This window comes from Equus asinus, chromosome 28 (assembly GCF_041296235.1).
Source record: "Equus asinus isolate D_3611 breed Donkey chromosome 28, EquAss-T2T_v2, whole genome shotgun sequence".
NCBI lineage: Eukaryota > Metazoa > Chordata > Mammalia > Perissodactyla > Equidae > Equus > Equus asinus.
The window spans coordinates 3,931,751-3,955,672 of NC_091817.1; positions in this window are offsets into that span (position 1 = coordinate 3,931,751).

Here is a 23,922-nt window from a genome sequence, read left to right on the forward strand (position 1 = left end):
TGCCAGAGACACCGGATGCACCTGTCGAGCACGCCTGAACCTCCTGCTCGACTCGCCAGAACCACCTGCTGGAGACGCCAAAATCACCTGCCGGCTAGGCCAGAACCACGTGGCGGACTCTATGGAATCACCCACCGGGCATGCCGGAACCACCTCTCAGACGTGCCGGAAGCACATGCCGGACATGCCGGAAACACCTGCCGAGCACACCGGAGCCACGTGCTTGACTCACCGGAACCACCTGTCGGACATGCCAAAATCACCTGCCGGCTATGCCACAACCACCTGGTGGACTCTCTGGAATCACCTGCCGGGCATGATAGAACCACCTTTCAGACGTGCTGGAACCACGTGCCGGACAAGCCGGAACCACCTCCCGGACCTGCCTGCACCAAAAGCCGAGCATGCTAGAACAAAATGCCAGACACACCAAAATCACCTTCCAGCTACGCCAGAACCACTTGGAGGACTCTCCGGGATGACCTGCCAGGCATGCCGGAACCACCTCACAGACGTCCTAGAAGTACGTGCCGGAGATGCCGGAAGCACCTGCTGAGCACGCCACAACCACCTCCCGGACAGACAGGAACCACCTGCCGGACACGCTGCAACCATCTCCCGGACAGACAGGAACAACCTGCCGGACACAGCTGAACCACCAGCCCAGCTACCAGAACCACCTGCTTGAATCAACAGAAACACGTGCTGGACACGCCAAAATCACTTGCCAGCTATGCCAGAAACACGTGGCAGAGAGTCCGGAATCACCTGCTGGGCATGCAGGAACCACCTCTCAGATGCACAAGAACAACGTGCGACACAGGCCGGAACCCACTACCGGACAGACCAGAACCACCTGAAAGACCCGCCTGAACCACCTGCTGAGCACGGCGGGAACAACCTGCTAGACTCGCTGGAGCCACCTGCTGAACATGCCAAAATCACCAGCCGGCTATGCCAAAACCACTTGCCGGACACTCCGGAATCACCTGCCGGGCAGGCCAGAACGACCTCTCAGACGTACCAGAACCATGTGCCAGACATGCCGGAAACACCTGCCGAGTATGCCATAACCACCTGATCCACTCCCCAGAACCACCTGCTGGACACGCCAAAATCACCTGATGGCTACGCCAGCACCACTCGGCAGGCAAGCCAGAATCACCTGCAGGGTATGCCGGAACCACCTCTCAGACGTGCCAGAACCCCTTGTCGGACACTCCGGAATCACTTGTCAGGCATGCCGGAACCACCTCTCGAACGTGCCAGAATGACGTGTCAGAGACACCGGATGCACCTGCCGAGCACGCCGGAACCTCCTGTTCGACTCGCCGGAACCACCTGCCAGAGACGCCAAAATCCCCTGCCAGCTAGGCCAGAATCACATGGCGGACTCTATGGAATCTCCCGCCGGCAATGAAGGAACCACCTCTCAAACATACTGGAAGCACGTGCCGGACATGCCGGCACCACGTACTGGACAGACCAGAAACACCTGCCGGACCTGCCTGAACCACCTGCTGAGCACACCGGAACAACTTGCTCGACTCGCTGGAGCCACCTGCTGGACACCCCAAAATCACCAGCCAGCTATGCCAGAACCACTTGCCGGACACTCCGGAATCACCTGCCGGGCATGCCGGAACCACCTCTCAGACGTGCCAGAACCACGTGCCGGACACGCCAGAACCACCTACCGGACACAACAGAACCACCTGCCAGACACGCCTGAACCACCTGCCAAGCATGCAGGATCCACCTGACAGACACGCAAAAATCACCTGCTGGCTATGCCAGAACCACTTGCCGGACTTTCCGGAATCACCTGCCGGGAATGCCGGACCCACCTCTCAAATGTGCCAAAATCGAGTGCCGGAGACGCCAGAAGCACCTGCCGAGCTAGCCAGAAGCACCTGCTCGAATTGTCGGAACCACCTGTGGGATGTGCCAAAATCACCTGCCGGCTATGCCAGAACCACTTGGTGGACAATCTGGAATCACCTGCCGGACATGCGAAAACCAGCTGTCAGACGTGCCGGAACCACGTGCCGGACACGCCGGAACCACAACCCGGACAGACCAGAACCACCAACCGGACCTGCCAGTACCACCTACCGAGCATGCTGGAACCACCTGCCGGACATGCCAAAATCACCTGCGGGCTAGGCCAGAACCACTTGGAGGACTCTCTGGGATCACCTGCCGGGCATGCCGGAACCACCTCTCAGACGTGCCAGAACCACATGCCAGAGACAGCGGATGCACCTGCCAAGCACGCCAGGACCTCCTGCTCGACTCGCCGGAACCAACTGCCAGAGACGCCAGAATCACCTGCTGAGAATGCTTATCCTCCTGAACAGCTCGCCTGAAAGAGCTGCCAGACACGTCAAAATCACCTGCCAGACACGCCAAAATCACCTCCCGGACATGCCAAAATCACCTGCCGGACATGCCAAAATCACCTGCCGGCTATGCCAGAACCACTTGCCGGACACTCCGGAATCACCTGCTGGGCATCAGGGAACCACCTCTCACCCGTACCAGAACAATGTGCGGCTCACGCCGGAACCCACTACCTGACAGACTGGAAGCTCGTGCCGCACACGCCGGAATCACATGGCGAGAAACCCGGAACCACCTGAACAGCTCGCCAGAAACACCTGCCGGACACGCCAAAATCACCTGCAGGATACGCCAGAACCACTTGCCAGACACTCCGGAACCACCTGTCGGGCATGCCGGAACCACCTCTGAGACCTGCCAGAACCACATGCTGGACATGCCGGAACCACATCCAGGACAGACCAGAACCACCTGCCGGATCCACCTGAACCACCTGTCGAGCACGCTGGAACCACCTGCTCGAGTCGCCGGAACCACATGCCGGACATGGCAAAATCCCCTGCCGGCTACACCAGAACCACTTGCTGGACACTCTGGAATCACCTGTCAGGCATGCCGGAACCACGTCATGGACAGACTGCAAACCCCTGCCAGACCTGCCGGAACCAACTGCCGAGCATGCCGGAACCAAGTGTTCGACTCGGCAGAACCACCTGCAGGACACACCAAAAACACCTGCGGGCTACGCCAGAACCACTTGGAGGACTCTCTGGGGTCACCTGCTGGACATGCCGGAACCACCTCTCACACGTGCCAGAACCAAGTGTGGGACACCCTGGAACCACCTGCCGAATATGCTGGAGCCACCTGATCCAATCCACAGAACCACCTGCTGGACATGCCAAAATCACCTGCCGGCTATGCCAGAACCACTCGGCAGACCCTCTGCAATCACCTGGCGGGGATGCCGGGACCACCTCTCAGACGTGCCAGAACCACGTGCCGGACACTCCGGAATCACCTGCCGGGCAGGCCAGAACGACCTCTCAGACGTACCAGAACCATGTGCCAGACATGCCGGAAACACCTGCCGAGTATGCCATAACCACCTGATCCACTCCCCAGAACCACCTGCTGGACACGCCAAAATCACCTGATGGCTACGCCAGCACCACTCGGCAGGCAAGCCAGAATCACCTGCAGGGTATGCCGGAACCACCTCTCAGACGTGCCAGAACCCCTTGTCGGACACTCCGGAATCACTTGTCAGGCATGCCGGAACCACCTCTCGAACGTGCCAGAATGACGTGTCAGAGACACCGGATGCACCTGCCGAGCACGCCGGAACCTCCTGTTCGACTCGCCGGAACCACCTGCCAGAGACGCCAAAATCCCCTGCCAGCTAGGCCAGAATCACATGGCGGACTCTATGGAATCTCCCGCCGGCAATGAAGGAACCACCTCTCAAACATACTGGAAGCACGTGCCGGACATGCCGGCACCACGTACTGGACAGACCAGAAACACCTGCCGGACCTGCCTGAACCACCTGCTGAGCACACCGGAACAACTTGCTCGACTCGCTGGAGCCACCTGCTGGACACCCCAAAATCACCAGCCAGCTATGCCAGAACCACTTGCCGGACACTCCGGAATCACCTGCCGGGCATGCCGGAACCACCTCTCAGACGTGCCAGAACCACGTGCCGGACACGCCAGAACCACCTACCGGACACAACAGAACCACCTGCCAGACACGCCTGAACCACCTGCCAAGCATGCAGGATCCACCTGACAGACACGCAAAAATCACCTGCTGGCTATGCCAGAACCACTTGCCGGACTTTCCGGAATCACCTGCCGGGAATGCCGGACCCACCTCTCAAATGTGCCAAAATCGAGTGCCGGAGACGCCAGAAGCACCTGCCGAGCTAGCCAGAAGCACCTGCTCGAATTGTCGGAACCACCTGTGGGATGTGCCAAAATCACCTGCCGGCTATGCCAGAACCACTTGGTGGACAATCTGGAATCACCTGCCGGACATGCGAAAACCAGCTGTCAGACGTGCCGGAACCACGTGCCGGACACGCCGGAACCACAACCCGGACAGACCAGAACCACCAACCGGACCTGCCAGTACCACCTACCGAGCATGCTGGAACCACCTGCCGGACATGCCAAAATCACCTGCGGGCTAGGCCAGAACCACTTGGAGGACTCTCTGGGATCACCTGCCGGGCATGCCGGAACCACCTCTCAGACGTGCCAGAACCACATGCCAGAGACAGCGGATGCACCTGCCAAGCACGCCAGGACCTCCTGCTCGACTCGCCGGAACCAACTGCCAGAGACGCCAGAATCACCTGCTGAGAATGCTTATCCTCCTGAACAGCTCGCCTGAAAGAGCTGCCAGACACGTCAAAATCACCTGCCAGACACGCCAAAATCACCTCCCGGACATGCCAAAATCACCTGCCGGACATGCCAAAATCACCTGCCGGCTATGCCAGAACCACTTGCCGGACACTCCGGAATCACCTGCTGGGCATCAGGGAACCACCTCTCACCCGTACCAGAACAATGTGCGGCTCACGCCGGAACCCACTACCTGACAGACTGGAAGCTCGTGCCGCACACGCCGGAATCACATGGCGAGAAACCCGGAACCACCTGAACAGCTCGCCAGAAACACCTGCCGGACACGCCAAAATCACCTGCAGGATACGCCAGAACCACTTGCCAGACACTCCGGAACCACCTGTCGGGCATGCCGGAACCACCTCTGAGACCTGCCAGAACCACATGCTGGACATGCCGGAACCACATCCAGGACAGACCAGAACCACCTGCCGGATCCACCTGAACCACCTGTCGAGCACGCTGGAACCACCTGCTCGAGTCGCCGGAACCACATGCCGGACATGGCAAAATCCCCTGCCGGCTACACCAGAACCACTTGCTGGACACTCTGGAATCACCTGTCAGGCATGCCGGAACCACGTCATGGACAGACTGCAAACCCCTGCCAGACCTGCCGGAACCAACTGCCGAGCATGCCGGAACCAAGTGTTCGACTCGGCAGAACCACCTGCAGGACACACCAAAAACACCTGCGGGCTACGCCAGAACCACTTGGAGGACTCTCTGGGGTCACCTGCTGGACATGCCGGAACCACCTCTCACACGTGCCAGAACCAAGTGTGGGACACCCTGGAACCACCTGCCGAATATGCTGGAGCCACCTGATCCAATCCACAGAACCACCTGCTGGACATGCCAAAATCACCTGCCGGCTATGCCAGAACCACTCGGCAGACCCTCTGCAATCACCTGGCGGGGATGCCGGGACCACCTCTCAGACGTGCCAGAACCACGTGCCGGACACGCCGGAACCACCTCCCGGACAGACCGGAACCACCTACCGGACCTGCCTGAACCACTAGCTGACCACGCTGGAACCACCTGCTTGAGTCGCCGGAACCACATGCCGGACATGGCAAACTCACCTGCCGGCTATGCCAGAACCACCTGGCGAACACTCCAGAATCACCTGCCAGGCATGCTGGAAGCATCTCTCAGAGGTGCCAGAATCATGTGCCAGAGACACCGGATGCACCTGTCGAGCACGCCTGAACCTCCTGCTCGACTCGCCAGAACCACCTGCTGGAGACGCCAAAATCACCTGCCGGCTAGGCCAGAACCACGTGGCGGACTCTATGGAATCACCCGCCGGGCATGCCGGAACCACCTCTCAGACGTGCCGGAAGCACATGCCGGACATGCCGGAAACACCTGCCGAGCACACCGGAGCCACGTGCTTGACTCACCGGAACCACCTGTCGGACATGCCAAAATCACCTGCCGGCTATGCCACAACCACCTGGTGGACTCTCTGGAATCACCTGCCGGGCATGATAGAACCACCTTTCAGACGTGCTGGAACCACGTGCCGGACAAGCCGGAACCACCTCCCGGACCTGCCTGCACCAAAAGCCGAGCATGCTAGAACAAAATGCCAGACACACCAAAATCACCTTCCAGCTACGCCAGAACCACTTGGAGGACTCTCCGGGATGACCTGCCAGGCATGCCGGAACCACCTCACAGACGTCCTAGAAGTACGTGCCGGAGATGCCGGAAGCACCTGCTGAGCACGCCACAACCACCTCCCGGACAGACAGGAACCACCTGCCGGACACGCTGCAACCATCTCCCGGACAGACAGGAACAACCTGCCGGACACAGCTGAACCACCAGCCCAGCTACCAGAACCACCTGCTTGAATCAACAGAAACACGTGCTGGACACGCCAAAATCACTTGCCAGCTATGCCAGAAACACGTGGCAGAGAGTCCGGAATCACCTGCTGGGCATGCAGGAACCACCTCTCAGATGCACAAGAACAACGTGCGACACAGGCCGGAACCCACTACCGGACAGACCAGAACCACCTGAAAGACCCGCCTGAACCACCTGCTGAGCACGGCGGGAACAACCTGCTAGACTCGCTGGAGCCACCTGCTGAACATGCCAAAATCACCAGCCGGCTATGCCAAAACCACTTGCCGGACACTCCGGAATCACCTGCCGGGCAGGCCAGAACGACCTCTCAGACGTACCAGAACCATGTGCCAGACATGCCGGAAACACCTGCCGAGTATGCCATAACCACCTGATCCACTCCCCAGAACCACCTGCTGGACACGCCAAAATCACCTGATGGCTACGCCAGCACCACTCGGCAGGCAAGCCAGAATCACCTGCAGGGTATGCCGGAACCACCTCTCAGACGTGCCAGAACCCCTTGTCGGACACTCCGGAATCACTTGTCAGGCATGCCGGAACCACCTCTCGAACGTGCCAGAATGACGTGTCAGAGACACCGGATGCACCTGCCGAGCACGCCGGAACCTCCTGTTCGACTCGCCGGAACCACCTGCCAGAGACGCCAAAATCCCCTGCCAGCTAGGCCAGAATCACATGGCGGACTCTATGGAATCTCCCGCCGGCAATGAAGGAACCACCTCTCAAACATACTGGAAGCACGTGCCGGACATGCCGGCACCACGTACTGGACAGACCAGAAACACCTGCCGGACCTGCCTGAACCACCTGCTGAGCACACCGGAACAACTTGCTCGACTCGCTGGAGCCACCTGCTGGACACCCCAAAATCACCAGCCAGCTATGCCAGAACCACTTGCCGGACACTCCGGAATCACCTGCCGGGCATGCCGGAACCACCTCTCAGACGTGCCAGAACCACGTGCCGGACACGCCAGAACCACCTACCGGACACAACAGAACCACCTGCCAGACACGCCTGAACCACCTGCCAAGCATGCAGGATCCACCTGACAGACACGCAAAAATCACCTGCTGGCTATGCCAGAACCACTTGCCGGACTTTCCGGAATCACCTGCCGGGAATGCCGGACCCACCTCTCAAATGTGCCAAAATCGAGTGCCGGAGACGCCAGAAGCACCTGCCGAGCTAGCCAGAAGCACCTGCTCGAATTGTCGGAACCACCTGTGGGATGTGCCAAAATCACCTGCCGGCTATGCCAGAACCACTTGGTGGACAATCTGGAATCACCTGCCGGACATGCGAAAACCAGCTGTCAGACGTGCCGGAACCACGTGCCGGACACGCCGGAACCACAACCCGGACAGACCAGAACCACCAACCGGACCTGCCAGTACCACCTACCGAGCATGCTGGAACCACCTGCCGGACATGCCAAAATCACCTGCGGGCTAGGCCAGAACCACTTGGAGGACTCTCTGGGATCACCTGCCGGGCATGCCGGAACCACCTCTCAGACGTGCCAGAACCACATGCCAGAGACAGCGGATGCACCTGCCAAGCACGCCAGGACCTCCTGCTCGACTCGCCGGAACCAACTGCCAGAGACGCCAGAATCACCTGCTGAGAATGCTTATCCTCCTGAACAGCTCGCCTGAAAGAGCTGCCAGACACGTCAAAATCACCTGCCAGACACGCCAAAATCACCTCCCGGACATGCCAAAATCACCTGCCGGACATGCCAAAATCACCTGCCGGCTATGCCAGAACCACTTGCCGGACACTCCGGAATCACCTGCTGGGCATCAGGGAACCACCTCTCACCCGTACCAGAACAATGTGCGGCTCACGCCGGAACCCACTACCTGACAGACTGGAAGCTCGTGCCGCACACGCCGGAATCACATGGCGAGAAACCCGGAACCACCTGAACAGCTCGCCAGAAACACCTGCCGGACACGCCAAAATCACCTGCAGGATACGCCAGAACCACTTGCCAGACACTCCGGAACCACCTGTCGGGCATGCCGGAACCACCTCTGAGACCTGCCAGAACCACATGCTGGACATGCCGGAACCACATCCAGGACAGACCAGAACCACCTGCCGGATCCACCTGAACCACCTGTCGAGCACGCTGGAACCACCTGCTCGAGTCGCCGGAACCACATGCCGGACATGGCAAAATCCCCTGCCGGCTACACCAGAACCACTTGCTGGACACTCTGGAATCACCTGTCAGGCATGCCGGAACCACGTCATGGACAGACTGCAAACCCCTGCCAGACCTGCCGGAACCAACTGCCGAGCATGCCGGAACCAAGTGTTCGACTCGGCAGAACCACCTGCAGGACACACCAAAAACACCTGCGGGCTACGCCAGAACCACTTGGAGGACTCTCTGGGGTCACCTGCTGGACATGCCGGAACCACCTCTCACACGTGCCAGAACCAAGTGTGGGACACCCTGGAACCACCTGCCGAATATGCTGGAGCCACCTGATCCAATCCACAGAACCACCTGCTGGACATGCCAAAATCACCTGCCGGCTATGCCAGAACCACTCGGCAGACCCTCTGCAATCACCTGGCGGGGATGCCGGGACCACCTCTCAGACGTGCCAGAACCACGTGCCGGACACGCCGGAACCACCTCCCGGACAGACCGGAACCACCTACCGGACCTGCCTGAACCACTAGCTGACCACGCTGGAACCACCTGCTTGAGTCGCCGGAACCACATGCCGGACATGGCAAACTCACCTGCCGGCTATGCCAGAACCACCTGGCGAACACTCCAGAATCACCTGCCAGGCATGCTGGAAGCATCTCTCAGAGGTGCCAGAATCATGTGCCAGAGACACCGGATGCACCTGTCGAGCACGCCTGAACCTCCTGCTCGACTCGCCAGAACCACCTGCTGGAGACGCCAAAATCACCTGCCGGCTAGGCCAGAACCACGTGGCGGACTCTATGGAATCACCCGCCGGGCATGCCGGAACCACCTCTCAGACGTGCCGGAAGCACATGCCGGACATGCCGGAAACACCTGCCGAGCACACCGGAGCCACGTGCTTGACTCACCGGAACCACCTGTCGGACATGCCAAAATCACCTGCCGGCTATGCCACAACCACCTGGTGGACTCTCTGGAATCACCTGCCGGGCATGATAGAACCACCTTTCAGACGTGCTGGAACCACGTGCCGGACAAGCCGGAACCACCTCCCGGACCTGCCTGCACCAAAAGCCGAGCATGCTAGAACAAAATGCCAGACACACCAAAATCACCTTCCAGCTACGCCAGAACCACTTGGAGGACTCTCCGGGATGACCTGCCAGGCATGCCGGAACCACCTCACAGACGTCCTAGAAGTACGTGCCGGAGATGCCGGAAGCACCTGCTGAGCACGCCACAACCACCTCCCGGACAGACAGGAACCACCTGCCGGACACGCTGCAACCATCTCCCGGACAGACAGGAACAACCTGCCGGACACAGCTGAACCACCAGCCCAGCTACCAGAACCACCTGCTTGAATCAACAGAAACACGTGCTGGACACGCCAAAATCACTTGCCAGCTATGCCAGAAACACGTGGCAGAGAGTCCGGAATCACCTGCTGGGCATGCAGGAACCACCTCTCAGATGCACAAGAACAACGTGCGACACAGGCCGGAACCCACTACCGGACAGACCAGAACCACCTGAAAGACCCGCCTGAACCACCTGCTGAGCACGGCGGGAACAACCTGCTAGACTCGCTGGAGCCACCTGCTGAACATGCCAAAATCACCAGCCGGCTATGCCAAAACCACTTGCCGGACACTCCGGAATCACCTGCCGGGCAGGCCAGAACGACCTCTCAGACGTACCAGAACCATGTGCCAGACATGCCGGAAACACCTGCCGAGTATGCCATAACCACCTGATCCACTCCCCAGAACCACCTGCTGGACACGCCAAAATCACCTGATGGCTACGCCAGCACCACTCGGCAGGCAAGCCAGAATCACCTGCAGGGTATGCCGGAACCACCTCTCAGACGTGCCAGAACCCCTTGTCGGACACTCCGGAATCACTTGTCAGGCATGCCGGAACCACCTCTCGAACGTGCCAGAATGACGTGTCAGAGACACCGGATGCACCTGCCGAGCACGCCGGAACCTCCTGTTCGACTCGCCGGAACCACCTGCCAGAGACGCCAAAATCCCCTGCCAGCTAGGCCAGAATCACATGGCGGACTCTATGGAATCCCCCGCCGGCAATGAAGGAACCACCTCTCAAACATACTGGAAGCACGTGCCGGACATGCCGGCACCACGTACTGGACAGACCAGAAACACCTGCCGGACCTGCCTGAACCACCTGCTGAGCACACCGGAACAACTTGCTCGACTCGCTGGAGCCACCTGCTGGACACCCCAAAATCACCAGCCAGCTATGCCAGAACCACTTGCCGGACACTCCGGAATCACCTGCCGGGCATGCCGGAACCACCTCTCAGACGTGCCAGAACCACGTGCCGGACACGCCAGAACCACCTACCGGACACAACAGAACCACCTGCCAGACACGCCTGAACCACCTGCCAAGCATGCAGGATCCACCTGACAGACACGCAAAAATCACCTGCTGGCTATGCCAGAACCACTTGCCGGACTTTCCGGAATCACCTGCCGGGAATGCCGGACCCACCTCTCAAATGTGCCAAAATCGAGTGCCGGAGACGCCAGAAGCACCTGCCGAGCTAGCCAGAAGCACCTGCTCGAATTGTCGGAACCACCTGTGGGATGTGCCAAAATCACCTGCCGGCTATGCCAGAACCACTTGGTGGACAATCTGGAATCACCTGCCGGACATGCGAAAACCAGCTGTCAGACGTGCCGGAACCACGTGCCGGACACGCCGGAACCACAACCCGGACAGACCAGAACCACCAACCGGACCTGCCAGTACCACCTACCGAGCATGCTGGAACCACCTGCCGGACATGCCAAAATCACCTGCGGGCTAGGCCAGAACCACTTGGAGGACTCTCTGGGATCACCTGCCGGGCATGCCGGAACCACCTCTCAGACGTGCCAGAACCACATGCCAGAGACAGCGGATGCACCTGCCAAGCACGCCAGGACCTCCTGCTCGACTCGCCGGAACCAACTGCCAGAGACGCCAGAATCACCTGCTGAGAATGCTTATCCTCCTGAACAGCTCGCCTGAAAGAGCTGCCAGACACGTCAAAATCACCTGCCAGACACGCCAAAATCACCTCCCGGACATGCCAAAATCACCTGCCGGACATGCCAAAATCACCTGCCGGCTATGCCAGAACCACTTGCCGGACACTCCGGAATCACCTGCTGGGCATCAGGGAACCACCTCTCACCCGTACCAGAACAATGTGCGGCTCACGCCGGAACCCACTACCTGACAGACTGGAAGCTCGTGCCGCACACGCCGGAATCACATGGCGAGAAACCCGGAACCACCTGAACAGCTCGCCAGAAACACCTGCCGGACACGCCAAAATCACCTGCAGGATACGCCAGAACCACTTGCCAGACACTCCGGAACCACCTGTCGGGCATGCCGGAACCACCTCTGAGACCTGCCAGAACCACATGCTGGACATGCCGGAACCACATCCAGGACAGACCAGAACCACCTGCCGGATCCACCTGAACCACCTGTCGAGCACGCTGGAACCACCTGCTCGAGTCGCCGGAACCACATGCCGGACATGGCAAAATCCCCTGCCGGCTACACCAGAACCACTTGCTGGACACTCTGGAATCACCTGTCAGGCATGCCGGAACCACGTCATGGACAGACTGCAAACCCCTGCCAGACCTGCCGGAACCAACTGCCGAGCATGCCGGAACCAAGTGTTCGACTCGGCAGAACCACCTGCAGGACACACCAAAAACACCTGCGGGCTACGCCAGAACCACTTGGAGGACTCTCTGGGGTCACCTGCTGGACATGCCGGAACCACCTCTCACACGTGCCAGAACCAAGTGTGGGACACCCTGGAACCACCTGCCGAATATGCTGGAGCCACCTGATCCAATCCACAGAACCACCTGCTGGACATGCCAAAATCACCTGCCGGCTATGCCAGAACCACTCGGCAGACCCTCTGCAATCACCTGGCGGGGATGCCGGGACCACCTCTCAGACGTGCCAGAACCACGTGCCGGACACGCCGGAACCACCTCCCGGACAGACCGGAACCACCTACCGGACCTGCCTGAACCACTAGCTGACCACGCTGGAACCACCTGCTTGAGTCGCCGGAACCACATGCCGGACATGGCAAACTCACCTGCCGGCTATGCCAGAACCACCTGGCGAACACTCCAGAATCACCTGCCAGGCATGCTGGAAGCATCTCTCAGAGGTGCCAGAATCATGTGCCAGAGACACCGGATGCACCTGTCGAGCACGCCTGAACCTCCTGCTCGACTCGCCAGAACCACCTGCTGGAGACGCCAAAATCACCTGCCGGCTAGGCCAGAACCACGTGGCGGACTCTATGGAATCACCCGCCGGGCATGCCGGAACCACCTCTCAGACGTGCCGGAAGCACATGCCGGACATGCCGGAAACACCTGCCGAGCACACCGGAGCCACGTGCTTGACTCACCGGAACCACCTGTCGGACATGCCAAAATCACCTGCCGGCTATGCCACAACCACCTGGTGGACTCTCTGGAATCACCTGCCGGGCATGATAGAACCACCTTTCAGACGTGCTGGAACCACGTGCCGGACAAGCCGGAACCACCTCCCGGACCTGCCTGCACCAAAAGCCGAGCATGCTAGAACAAAATGCCAGACACACCAAAATCACCTTCCAGCTACGCCAGAACCACTTGGAGGACTCTCCGGGATGACCTGCCAGGCATGCCGGAACCACCTCACAGACGTCCTAGAAGTACGTGCCGGAGATGCCGGAAGCACCTGCTGAGCACGCCACAACCACCTCCCGGACAGACAGGAACCACCTGCCGGACACGCTGCAACCATCTCCCGGACAGACAGGAACAACCTGCTGGACACAGCTGAACCACCAGCCCAGCTACCAGAACCACCTGCTTGAATCAACAGAAACACGTGCTGGACACGCCAAAATCACTTGCCAGCTATGCCAGAAACACGTGGCAGAGAGTCCGGAATCACCTGCTGGGCATGCAGGAACCACCTCTCAGATGCACAAGAACAACGTGCGACACAGGCCGGAACCCACTACCGGACAGACCAGAACCACCTGAAAGACCCGCCTGAACCACCTGCTGAGCACGGCGGGAACAACCTGCTAGACTCGCTGGAGCCACCTGCTGAACATGCCAAAATCACCAGCCGGCTATGCCAAAACCACTTGCCGGACACTCCGGAATCACCTGCCGGGCAGGCCAGAACGACCTCTCAGACGTACCAGAACCATGTGCCAGACATGCCGGAAACACCTGCCGAGTATGCCATAACCACCTGATCCACTCCCCAGAACCACCTGCTGGACACGCCAAAATCACCTGATGGCTACGCCAGCACCACTCGGCAGGCAAGCCAGAATCACCTGCAGGGTATGCCGGAACCACCTCTCAGACGTGCCAGAACCCCTTGTCGGACACTCCGGAATCACTTGTCAGGCATGCCGGAACCACCTCTCGAACGTGCCAGAATGACGTGTCAGAGACACCGGATGCACCTGCCGAGCACGCCGGAACCTCCTGTTCGACTCGCCGGAACCACCTGCCAGAGACGCCAAAATCCCCTGCCAGCTAGGCCAGAATCACATGGCGGACTCTATGGAATCTCCCGCCGGCAATGAAGGAACCACCTCTCAAACATACTGGAAGCACGTGCCGGACATGCCGGCACCACGTACTGGACAGACCAGAAACACCTGCCGGACCTGCCTGAACCACCTGCTGAGCACACCGGAACAACTTGCTCGACTCGCTGGAGCCACCTGCTGGACACCCCAAAATCACCAGCCAGCTATGCCAGAACCACTTGCCGGACACTCCGGAATCACCTGCCGGGCATGCCGGAACCACCTCTCAGACGTGCCAGAACCACGTGCCGGACACGCCAGAACCACCTACCGGACACAACAGAACCACCTGCCAGACACGCCTGAACCACCTGCCAAGCATGCAGGATCCACCTGACAGACACGCAAAAATCACCTGCTGGCTATGCCAGAACCACTTGCCGGACTTTCCGGAATCACCTGCCGGGAATGCCGGACCCACCTCTCAAATGTGCCAAAATCGAGTGCCGGAGACGCCAGAAGCACCTGCCGAGCTAGCCAGAAGCACCTGCTCGAATTGTCGGAACCACCTGTGGGATGTGCCAAAATCACCTGCCGGCTATGCCAGAACCACTTGGTGGACAATCTGGAATCACCTGCCGGACATGCGAAAACCAGCTGTCAGACGTGCCGGAACCACGTGCCGGACACGCCGGAACCACAACCCGGACAGACCAGAACCACCAACCGGACCTGCCAGTACCACCTACCGAGCATGCTGGAACCACCTGCCGGACATGCCAAAATCACCTGCGGGCTAGGCCAGAACCACTTGGAGGACTCTCTGGGATCACCTGCCGGGCATGCCGGAACCACCTCTCAGACGTGCCAGAACCACATGCCAGAGACAGCGGATGCACCTGCCAAGCACGCCAGGACCTCCTGCTCGACTCGCCGGTACCAACTGCCAGAGACGCCAGAATCACCTGCTGAGAATGCTTATCCTCCTGAACAGCTCGCCTGAAAGAGCTGCCAGACACGTCAAAATCACCTGCCAGACACGCCAAAATCACCTCCCGGACATGCCAAAATCACCTGCCGGACATGCCAAAATCACCTGCCGGCTATGCCAGAACCACTTGCCGGACACTCCGGAATCACCTGCTGGGCATCAGGGAACCACCTCTCACCCGTACCAGAACAATGTGCGGCTCACGCCGGAACCCACTACCTGACAGAATGGAAGCTCGTGCCGCACACGCCGGAATCACATGGCGAGAAACCCGGAACCACCTGAACAGCTCGCCAGAAACACCTGCCGGACACGCCAAAATCACCTGCAGGATACGCCAGAACCACTTGCCAGACACTCCGGAACCACCTGTCGGGCATGCCGGAACCACCTCTGAGACCTGCCAGAACCACATGCTGGACATGCCGGAACCACATCCAGGACAGACCAGAACCACCTGCCGGATCCACCTGAACCACCTGTCGAGCACGCTGGAACCACCTGCTCGAGTCGCCGGAACCACATGCCGGACATGGCAAAATCCCCTGCCGGCTACACCAGAACCACTTGCTGGACACTCTGGAATCACCTGTCAGGCATGCCGGAACCACGTCATGGACAGACTGCAAACCCCTGCCAGACCTGCCGGAACCAACTGCCGAGCATGCCGGAACCAAGTGTTCGACTCGGCAGAACCACCTGCAGGACACACCAAAAACACCTGCGGGCTACGCCAGAACCACTTGGAGGACTCTCTGGGGTCACCTGCTGGACATGCCGGAACCACCTCTCAGACGTGCCAGAACCAAGTGTGGGACACCCTGGAACCACCTGCCGAATATGCTGGAGCCACCTGATCCAATCCACAGAACCACCTGCTGGACATGCCAAAATCACCTGCCGGCTATGCCAGAACCACTCGGCAGACCCTCTGCAATCACCTGGCGGGGATGCCGGGACCACCTCTCAGACGTGCCAGAACCACGTGCCGGACACGCCGGAACCACCTCCCGGACAGACCGGAACCACCTACCGGACCTGCCTGAACCACTAGCTGACCACGCTGGAACCACCTGCTTGAGTCGCCGGAACCACATGCCGGACATGGCAAACTCACCTGCCGGCTATGCCAGAACCACCTGGCGAACACTCCAGAATCACCTGCCAGGCATGCTGGAAGCATCTCTCAGAGGTGCCAGAATCATGTGCCAGAGACACCGGATGCACCTGTCGAGCACGCCTGAACCTCCTGCTCGACTCGCCAGAACCACCTGCTGGAGACGCCAAAATCACCTGCCGGCTAGGCCAGAACCACGTGGCGGACTCTATGGAATCACCCGCCGGGCATGCCGGAACCACCTCTCAGACGTGCCGGAAGCACATGCCGGACATGCCGGAAACACCTGCCGAGCACACCGGAGCCACGTGCTTGACTCACCGGAACCACCTGTCGGACATGCCAAAATCACCTGCCGGCTATGCCACAACCACCTGGTGGACTCTCTGGAATCACCTGCCGGGCATGATAGAACCACCTTTCAGACGTGCTGGAACCACGTGCCGGACAAGCCGGAACCACCTCCCGGACCTGCCTGCACCAAAAGCCGAGCATGCTAGAACAAAATGCCAGACACACCAAAATCACCTTCCAGCTACGCCAGAACCACTTGGAGGACTCTCCGGGATGACCTGCCAGGCATGCCGGAACCACCTCACAGACGTCCTAGAAGTACGTGCCGGAGATGCCGGAAGCACCTGCTGAGCACGCGACAACCACCTCCCGGACAGACAGGAACCACCTGCCGGACACGCTGCAACCATCTCCCGGACAGACAGGAACAACCTGCCGGACACAGCTGAACCACCAGCCCAGCTACCAGAACCACCTGCTTGAATCAACAGAAACACGTGCTGGACACGCCAAAATCACTTGCCAGCTATGCCAGAAACACGTGGCAGAGAGTCCGGAATCACCTGCTGGGCATGCAGGAACCACCTCTCAGATGCACAAGAACAACGTGCGACACAGGCCGGAACCCACTACCGGACAGACCAGAACCACCTGAAAGACCCGCCTGAACCACCTGCTGAGCACGGCGGGAACAACCTGCTAGACTCGCTGGAGCCACCTGCTGAACATGCCAAAATCACCAGCCGGCTATGCCAAAACCACTTGCCGGACACTCCGGAATCACCTGCCGGGCAGGCCAGAACGACCTCTCAGACGTACCAGAACCATGTGCCAGACATGCCGGAAACACCTGCCGAGTATGCCATAACCACCTGATCCACTCCCCAGAACCACCTGCTGGACACGCCAAAATCACCTGATGGCTACGCCAGCACCACTCGGCAGGCAAGCCAGAATCACCTGCAGGGTATGCCGGAACCACCTCTCAGACGTGCCAGAACCCCTTGTCGGACACTCCGGAATCACTTGTCAGGCATGCCGGAACCACCTCTCGAACGTGCCAGAATGACGTGTCAGAGACACCGGATGCACCTGCCGAGCACGCCGGAACCTCCTGTTCGACTCGCCGGAACCACCTGCCAGAGACGCCAAAATCCCCTGCCAGCTAGGCCAGAATCACATGGCGGACTCTATGGAATCTCCCGCCGGCAATGAAGGAACCACCTCTCAAACATACTGGAAGCACGTGCCGGACATGCCGGCACCACGTACTGGACAGACCAGAAACACCTGCCGGACCTGCCTGAACCACCTGCTGAGCACACCGGAACAACTTGCTCGACTCGCTGGAGCCACCTGCTGGACACCCCAAAATCACCAGCCAGCTATGCCAGAACCACTTGCCGGACACTCCGGAATCACCTGCCGGGCATGCCGGAACCACCTCTCAGACGTGCCAGAACCACGTGCCGGACACGCCAGAACCACCTACCGGACACAACAGAACCACCTGCCAGACACGCCTGAACCACCTGCCAAGCATGCAGGATCCACCTGACAGACACGCAAAAATCACCTGCTGGCTATGCCAGAACCACTTGCCGGACTTTCCGGAATCACCTGCCGGGAATGCCGGACCCACCTCTCAAATGTGCCAAAATCGAGTGCCGGAGACGCCAGAAGCACCTGCCGAGCTAGCCAGAAGCACCTGCTCGAATTGTCGGAACCACCTGTGGGATGTGCCAAAATCACCTGCCGGCTATGCCAGAACCACTTGGTGGACAATCTGGAATCACCTGCCGGACATGCGAAAACCAGCTGTCAGACGTGCCGGAACCACGTGCCGGACACGCCGGAACCACAACCCGGACAGACCAGAACCACCAACCGGACCTGCCAGTACCACCTACCGAGCATGCTGGAACCACCTGCCGGACATGCCAAAATCACCTGCGGGCTAGGCCAGAACCACTTGGAGGACTCTCTGGGATCACCTGCCGGGCATGCCGGAACCACCTCTCAGACGTGCCAGAACCACATGCCAGAGACAGCGGATGCACCTGCCAAGCACGCCAGGACCTCCTGCTCGACTCGCCGGAACCAACTGCCAGAGACGCCAGAATCACCTGCTGAGAATGCTTATCCTCCTGAACAGCTCGCCTGAAAGAGCTGCCAGACACGTCAAAATCACCTGCCAGACACGCCAAAATCACCTCCCGGACATGCCAAAATCACCTGCCGGACATGCCAAAATCACCTGCCGGCTATGCCAGAACCACTTGCCGGACACTCCGGAATCACCTGCTGGGCATCAGGGAACCACCTCTCACCCGTACCAGAACAATGTGCGGCTCACGCCGGAACCCACTACCTGACAGACTGGAAGCTCGTGCCGCACACGCCGGAATCACATGGCGAGAAACCCGGAACCACCTGAACAGCTCGCCAGAAACACCTGCCGGACACGCCAAAATCACCTGCAGGATACGCCAGAACCACTTGCCAGACACTCCGGAACCACCTGTCGGGCATGCCGGAACCACCTCTGAGACCTGCCAGAACCACATGCTGGACATGCCGGAACCACATCCAGGACAGACCAGAACCACCTGCCGGATCCACCTGAACCACCTGTCGAGCACGCTGGAACCACCTGCTCGAGTCGCCGGAACCACATGCCGGACATGGCAAAATCCCCTGCCGGCTACACCAGAACCACTTGCTGGACACTCTGGAATCACCTGTCAGGCATGCCGGAACCACGTCATGGACAGACTGCAAACCCCTGCCAGACCTGCCGGAACCAACTGCCGAGCATGCCGGAACCAAGTGTTCGACTCGGCAGAACCACCTGCAGGACACACCAAAAACACCTGCGGGCTACGCCAGAACCACTTGGAGGACTCTCTGGGGTCACCTGCTGGACATGCCGGAACCACCTCTCACACGTGCCAGAACCAAGTGTGGGACACCCTGGAACCACCTGCCGAATATGCTGGAGCCACCTGATCCAATCCACAGAACCACCTGCTGGACATGCCAAAATCACCTGCCGGCTATGCCAGAACCACTCGGCAGACCCTCTGCAATCACCTGGCGGGGATGCCGGGACCACCTCTCAGACGTGCCAGAACCACGTGCCGGACACGCCGGAACCACCTCCCGGACAGACCGGAACCACCTACCGGACCTGCCTGAACCACTAGCTGACCACGCTGGAACCACCTGCTTGAGTCGCCGGAACCACATGCCGGACATGGCAAACTCACCTGCCGGCTATGCCAGAACCACCTGGCGAACACTCCAGAATCACCTGCCAGGCATGCTGGAAGCATCTCTCAGAGGTGCCAGAATCATGTGCCAGAGACACCGGATGCACCTGTCGAGCACGCCTGAACCTCCTGCTCGACTCGCCAGAACCACCTGCTGGAGACGCCAAAATCACCTGCCGGCTAGGCCAGAACCACGTGGCGGACTCTATGGAATCACCCGCCGGGCATGCCGGAACCACCTCTCAGACGTGCCGGAAGCACATGCCGGACATGCCGGAAACACCTGCCGAGCACACCGGAGCCACGTGCTTGACTCACCGGAACCACCTGTCGGACATGCCAAAATCACCTGCCGGCTATGCCACAACCACCTGGTGGACTCTCTGGAATCACCTGCCGGGCATGATAGAACCACCTTTCAGACGTGCTGGAACCACGTGCCGGACAAGCCGGAACCACCTCCCGGACCTGCCTGCACCAAAAGCCGAGCATGCTAGAACAAAATGCCAGACACACCAAAATCACCTTCCAGCTACGCCAGAACCACTTGGAGGACTCTCCGGGATGACCTGCCAGGCATGCCGGAACCACCTCACAGACGTCCTAGAAGTACGTGCCGGAGATGCCGGAAGCACCTGCTGAGCACGCCACAACCACCTCCCGGACAGACAGGAACCACCTGCCGGACACGCTGCAACCATCTCCCGGACAGACAGGAACAACCTGCCGGACACAGCTGAACCACCAGCCCAGCTACCAGAACCACCTGCTTGAATCAACAGAAACACGTGCTGGACACGCCAAAATCACTTGCCAGCTATGCCAGAAACACGTGGCAGAGAGTCCGGAATCACCTGCTGGGCATGCAGGAACCACCTCTCAGATGCACAAGAACAACGTGCGACACAGGCCGGAACCCACTACCGGACAGACCAGAACCACCTGAAAGACCCGCCTGAACCACCTGCTGAGCACGGCGGGAACAACCTGCTAGACTCGCTGGAGCCACCTGCTGAACATGCCAAAATCACCAGCCGGCTATGCCAAAACCACTTGCCGGACACTCCGGAATCACCTGCCGGGCAGGCCAGAACGACCTCTCAGACGTACCAGAACCATGTGCCAGACATGCCGGAAACACCTGCCGAGTATGCCATAACCACCTGATCCACTCCCCAGAACCACCTGCTGGACACGCCAAAATCACCTGATGGCTACGCCAGCACCACTCGGCAGGCAAGCCAGAATCACCTGCAGGGTATGCCGGAACCACCTCTCAGACGTGCCAGAACCCCTTGTCGGACACTCCGGAATCACTTGTCAGGCATGCCGGAACCACCTCTCGAACGTGCCAGAATGACGTGTCAGAGACACCGGATGCACCTGCCGAGCACGCCGGAACCTCCTGTTCGACTCGCCGGAACCACCTGCCAGAGACGCCAAAATCCCCTGCCAGCTAGGCCAGAATCACATGGCGGACTCTATGGAATCTCCCGCCGGCAATGAAGGAACCACCTCTCAAACATACTGGAAGCACGTGCCGGACATGCCGGCACCACGTACTGGACAGACCAGAAACACCTGCCGGACCTGCCTGAACCACCTGCTGAGCACACCGGAACAACTTGCTCGACTCGCTGGAGCCACCTGCTGGACACCCCAAAATCACCAGCCAGCTATGCCAGAACCACTTGCCGGACACTCCGGAATCACCTGCCGGGCATGCCGGAACCACCTCTCAGACGTGCCAGAACCACGTGCCGGACACGCCAGAACCACCTACCGGACACAACAGAACCACCTGCCAGACACGCCTGAACCACCTGCCAAGCATGCAGGATCCACCTGACAGACACGCAAAAATCACCTGCTGGCTATGCCAGAACCACTTGCCGGACTTTCCGGAATCACCTGCCGGGAATGCCGGACCCACCTCTCAAATGTGCCAAAATCGAGTGCCGGAGACGCCAGAAGCACCTGCCGAGCTAGCCAGAAGCACCTGCTCGAATTGTCGGAACCACCTGTGGGATGTGCCAAAATCACCTGCCGGCTATGCCAGAACCACTTGGTGGACAATCTGGAATCACCTGCCGGACATGCGAAAACCAGCTGTCAGACGTGCCGGAACCACGTGCCGGACACGCCGGAACCACAACCCGGACAGACCAGAACCACCAACCGGACCTGCCAGTACCACCTACCGAGCATGCTGGAACCACCTGCCGGACATGCCAAAATCACCTGCGGGCTAGGCCAGAACCACTTGGAGGACTCTCTGGGATCACCTGCCGGGCATGCCGGAACCACCTCTCAGACGTGCCAGAACCACATGCCAGAGACAGCGGATGCACCTGCCAAGCACGCCAGGACCTCCTGCTCGACTCGCCGGAACCAACTGCCAGAGACGCCAGAATCACCTGCTGAGAATGCTTATCCTCCTGAACAGCTCGCCTGAAAGAGCTGCCAGACACGTCAAAATCACCTGCCAGACACGCCAAAATCACCTCCCGGACATGCCAAAATCACCTGCCGGACATGCCAAAATCACCTGCCGGCTATGCCAGAACCACTTGCCGGACACTCCGGAATCACCTGCTGGGCATCAGGGAACCACCTCTCACCCGTACCAGAACAATGTGCGGCTCACGCCGGAACCCACTACCTGACAGACTGGAAGCTCGTGCCGCACACGCCGGAATCACATGGCGAGAAACCCGGAACCACCTGAACAGCTCGCCAGAAACACCTGCCGGACACGCCAAAATCACCTGCAGGATACGCCAGAACCACTTGCCAGACACTCCGGAACCACCTGTCGGGCATGCCGGAACCACCTCTGAGACCTGCCAGAACCACATGCTGGACATGCCGGAACCACATCCAGGACAGACCAGAACCACCTGCCGGATCCACCTGAACCACCTGTCGAGCACGCTGGAACCACCTGCTCGAGTCGCCGGAACCACATGCCGGACATGGCAAAATCCCCTGCCGGCTACACCAGAACCACTTGCTGGACACTCTGGAATCACCTGTCAGGCATGCCGGAACCACGTCATGGACAGACTGCAAACCCCTGCCAGACCTGCCGGAACCAACTGCCGAGCATGCCGGAACCAAGTGTTCGACTCGGCAGAACCACCTGCAGGACACACCAAAAACACCTGCGGGCTACGCCAGAACCACTTGGAGGACTCTCTGGGGTCACCTGCTGGACATGCCGGAACCACCTCTCACACGTGCCAGAACCAAGTGTGGGACACCCTGGAACCACCTGCCGAATATGCTGGAGCCACCTGATCCAATCCACAGAACCACCTGCTGGACATGCCAAAATCACCTGCCGGCTATGCCAGAACCACTCGGCAGACCCTCTGCAATCACCTGGCGGGGATGCCGGGACCACCTCTCAGACGTGCCAGAACCACGTGCCGGACACGCCGGAACCACCTCCCGGACAGACCGGAACCACCTACCGGACCTGCCTGAACCACTAGCTGACCACGCTGGAACCACCTGCTTGAGTCGCCGGAACCACATGCCGGACATGGCAAACTCACCTGCCGGCTATGCCAGAACCACCTGGCGAACACTCCAGAATCACCTGCCAGGCATGCTGGAAGCATCTCTCAGAGGTGCCAGAATCATGTGCCAGAGACACCGGATGCACCTGTCGAGCACGCCTGAACCTCCTGCTCGACTCGCCAGAACCACCTGCTGGAGACGCCAAAATCACCTGCCGGCTAGGCCAGAACCACGTGGCGGACTCTATGGAATCACCCGCCGGGCATGCCGGAACCACCTCTCAGACGTGCCGG